Source organism: Prionailurus viverrinus, chromosome E1, assembly GCF_022837055.1.
Source record: "Prionailurus viverrinus isolate Anna chromosome E1, UM_Priviv_1.0, whole genome shotgun sequence".
In the NCBI taxonomy this organism is placed as follows: Eukaryota; Metazoa; Chordata; class Mammalia; order Carnivora; family Felidae; genus Prionailurus; species Prionailurus viverrinus.
In genome coordinates, this window is record NC_062574.1 from 49177338 (window position 1) to 49181810 (window position 4473).

General features: G+C 53.3%; 1 non-coding gene across 1 annotated transcript; it reads left to right on the plus strand.

Moving 5' to 3' along the window:
- Positions 1-1690: 1690 nt before the first annotated feature.
- TRNAQ-UUG (transfer RNA glutamine (anticodon UUG)) lies at positions 1691-1775 on the plus strand. The gene has a single exon. It is a non-coding gene; the product is annotated as a tRNA-Gln (tRNA).
- The last annotated feature ends 2698 nt before the right edge of the window (positions 1776-4473 follow it).

Sequence of the window (4473 nt, forward strand, 5' to 3'; positions counted from 1 at the left end):
TGGAGCCCGCTTCAGATTCTGTGTGTCCCTCTCTCTGCCTCTCTCTCTCTCTCTCTCTCTCTCTCAAAAGTAAATAAATATTTTTTAAAAATTTTTGAGAAGACTCAGAGAGGTTCAGGACTGGCCCGGGGTCACAGAAGGGCAAGCGGCCGAGCTGGGATCTGCCCTTGTCAAGCCCTGGACGCAGGACCAGCCGCCTCCCCTAAAGCTCCAGGCAGGGATGGCTGTTTGCTGGGTGTCGAAGCCCTCTCTAGTCACCTTGCTCAGCTACTGTCCATTTTCCAAGGAGGAAAGACAGGTGACACACACAGCTGCCTCCATGGTTGTTTCCCACCTTCCAGGACTGAAGTGTCACACACAAAGTTCAGCCCCAGTCTCTCTCCGCGTTTGAAACCTGGAAAGGGTAAAAGCTTCAGACCCTTGGGGCGCCTGGGTGGCGCAGTCGGTTAAGCGTCCAACTTCAGCCAGGTCACGATCTCGCGGTCCGTGAGTTCGAGCCCCGCGTCGGGCTCTGGGCTGATGGCTCGGAGCCTGGAGCCTGTTTCCGATTCTGTGTCTCCCTCTCTCTCTGCCCCTCCCCCGTTTATGCTCTGTCTCTCTCTGTCCCAAAAATAAATAAACGTTGAAAAAAAAAGCTTCAGACCCTCTGGGATGACTCTCCCCCATCAGGAAGCCCGGGGTAGGTTCTGAGGGGCTCCCAACGCCCCCAGACCCTGCGTTCTGCCTGGCCTGCCACAGGGAGGGGGCGTGCAAGCCCGCCAGCCTGGCACCGGAAGGGGCCGGCTGAGCCTTGTCACCTGTCGTGATGGTAATGAAAGAATTTCTCTAGAAAGAATTTCATTCAAACCGAGGACAATGCGTCTCCCCCTTTTCTAGAGGACTCAGGACCGCTGTGCCCCTGGCAGCCGCAGAAACCGAGTGACCCAGAGAGACATTAAGCCACAAGGGCCACTTCGTTAGCACAGTGAGCTCTTGGCTTAAGAGAGAAAATGATCCCCCGGAAAAAAGAGGAACTTCCTGCCCACTGGCAGTTTTCCAGGGAACTTCAGGAGAGCCGATCCTTGCCCCTGCAGCCCTGGGCAGGGGCCCCGTCCTCCTCCTGCTGGCCTCCCTCCTCCTCCCCAGAGGACAGAGCACTGAGGAGCCCCCCACCGTCACCCCCAAAGAGGATGAGCAGGAGGCATGGGCTAGGCAGGCTGCGGTCCTATGCAAATGAGATGCAAAGTGGATGCAAATCCGAGCTCTCTGAATCTCCTGTTGTCATCTGGTAGCTGAGCCCTCCCTGCGCTCTGAAGGCCATCGTCTCCTTCAAGTGCAACAAGGACAGGGTGCTCTGGCGATGGGACAGGGAACAGGGCTTCGTGGAAGGCAGGGGGCTGCCCCCCCCCGCCACGGGCCTGACCGGCCCTCGGATGCCACGTTTCCCAGGGTTCTTCTAAGCACCTACATTCTCCTGCTCATGGAGCTGTAGACCAGGGTCGACTGCAGAGATTTGCAAGTTACCTTGATCATTTCTGGTCGTGATCTGCCTGTGCTGGGGCTCCACAGCAGACATCACCTTTGTCCACTGCATAAGCACTCGGGATGCACGGTGACCACCGTTTGTTGAGGGCCCTCTATGTACCCCATGCTGTTCCAGGTGTTAAACCGCAGGCATGCCCCATGTCCATAGAAAATGCACAAGAGGGGCGCCTGGGTGGCTCAGTCGGTTGAGCGTCTGACTTTGGCTCAGGTCATGATCTCGCGGTTCGTGGGTTCGAGCCCCGCATCGGGCTCAAAGCTGTCAAGACTGTCCGCACAGAGCCTGCTTCAGATCTTCTGTCCCCCTCTCTCTGCCCCTCCCTCACTCTCCAAAAATCTGTAAATACTTAAAAAAGGAAGGAAAGAAAATATACAGGAAAGCATAGCTCTAGCTACATCAGTAAAAATGTAATCTGCATTACAGAGCTGCAAAGTATGATTTTTTTTTTCCCTATCTTACACAGGAGGATACGGAAGTCCAGAGAGGTTGAGGGACAAGTTCAAGGTCACACAGCTAAGCAAAGGACCACATCCCACCCCCCACCCACCCCCCACCGCCCTACAGGTACACACCCCAACTGGTTTATAATGGTGGCGACTGTGGCATTCTCTGAGCCATCAAGTCGAGCAGGAAGGATTTCCAGGTGCTCCTCAGGGCGGAGCATCCCCTCAGGGCAGCGGGGAGCTTGGTTCGGACTTCCTTTGTTGGTTTTTTTTTTTTTTTTTTTTTTTTTTGTCTACCTCTTACAGCCCAGAGCTGGCCAGGGCTGGAAAGCCCCGCGGGGCCGACCAAGGGCGTACCTGCTGGGCGGGCGGGCACCTGCGGGTTGAGCTGGGGGCCCCCAGGAGGCAGGCAGGCTAGGCAGGGTCGCCCAGGACTCACTGCGGCACCCCAACCCCTAGGAGTGCATAACACCAGTGGGTACACCACGACCTTTACCAAGAGGAGGGACAGATGGGTTGATAGTACCTAGGGGGCTGTTCAGACTGGCTTCCACTCAATGGCTGTTTGTAGGGAGCGGGGCGAATGGGGTGCAGGACTCACTCTCCTCCCCAAGCCTGTCTCGTCGTCGCAAAGGGCTGTGTCAAGGAACACACGGTCCGGCGGGCTGGGGGGCCGGGTGCGCTTGCCCCCCACCCCGTTGGCCTTGCTTGGGAAGAGGCCGCGTCTACGGAAAAGGCCGGCGTGCTGGGGCTGTGAGCAAGGAGGGCGTTCAATTTCCCCTGGAGCCTAGACCAGCCTTCCAAGCCACAGCCCTTAGCTGTTAGGAAGAAAGAAAAGGCTTTTGTTATGAGAGCCCTCTTTAATGGGAAGGAAATGCAGTCTTGTCAAAAGCCCGGGATGGTAACACTTCCTTAACACAATACAAGCTGGTGACAACGTCTAATGAAGACTTTTATGATAGGAATGTAATTGTAAAAAAAAAAAAAAGATTAAAAAATTGGTCTCGGTGCTTTGTGATCCAGGAGTTCATATGCGTCCTCATTCATCACTAAATAAGCCCCTAATTAATCTTGAACCTTGAAGAAAGGAGACTAGATTGGCGTGTTCTCCATAAGGACGCACTTCACGTTTTGGGAAGTTTGAAGAGGCTCTTCAGCATTTTCCTTTAGTGGTATTTTATCAGCATTTTTGAGAGGTCTCATTAGGCTGCTGAGGTTGCTAATTGCATTACCATATTTTTAAGCCTCATAGGTGAGGGTCAGGCTCTCGGGGCCCCGAGTTCTCCGGCTCGTTCGCTGGTTTGACACGTCAGAGATCGGGCATTCATTTTGCCTCCTGGAAGAAGGGAAGACAGGCCCCGGGGTTGTGGGCTGAGCGGGCCCCTCTCGGCCGCTGGCCTGTGGCAGCAGAGGAGAGAGGCCACCTCTCCCACCGGCAGGGGCCAGGCTGCTTTCTCTTGGTGGAAAATTTAGCTTCAGGAATCATTCTGATGCCATCATTTCTAGGGAGGAGGAAGGAACATCCAACTTGCCAGCCAAGAAAAGCAAAGCAAAAGGAATGTGTGTATGTGTGTGTATACATAGATAGATATGAATATATGCGGGGACAGATAGATATAAATATACATGCATATATAAATATATGTATATGTGTGCACGGATAGATATGAATATATGCACATATGAATATATATGTGTACATAAATAGACGTGAGTATGCTTGTGTGTATGTAAATGTATACATATGGAGGTAATATAAATATGTGTGTATGTAAATATATGTATATGTGCGTGAAGGGATAAGAATGTGTGTGAACGCGTGCTGAGTGATGCTGCTTATGTTTGCCTGGATGGCTCCCCTCTATTTAAAGGCAATTTTGATGGAAAAGTCATTGCCAAACCTAAACTCCTGGACGGATAAAAGCGTGCCCTCCACTGAGGGTTTCACGTGTATTTGCTTAATCCTCACTACAACCCCAAGAAGACTTGACCAGTATTTCCCTCGTCACAGGTCTCGTAAGTGGAGGAATGACCATTTGAAGCAAGGCCAGCAGATTCGGAGGCGTGAATATCCCCCCCCCCCCAGAGTCAGGAGCCCAGGAGGCAAACAGAACTGGGTCCAAACCCCAGCTCTGCACCCCCGGGCAAGCGTCTTAACCCCTCTGAGCCTCTGGTAGCCATGTGTCCAAGAAGTGCAGAGATTAAAAAAAAAAAAAAAATGCAATGAGATTAGATACGTAGAGCAATAAATCCTGGCCCGGCCACTAGCCTCCCAGGCCACTGCAGGCCTGCGTGGGCGGCCGGACACGCCGAGCGGAGGCAGGGACCACGCGAGCAACTCGCAAACCCACGTCTCACCCACCAGAGCCACTCAGAGGCTTGGGATGGGGACAGCTCCCGTCTTTTGGCTTGAAAAGACCTCCCTCATTTCTCCTCCCCTCCAACCTCATCAGCAAAGTTGAAATAGACCGTGTGCTGGGTCAGTTTCTCCTGGACAGTGGGAGGCTT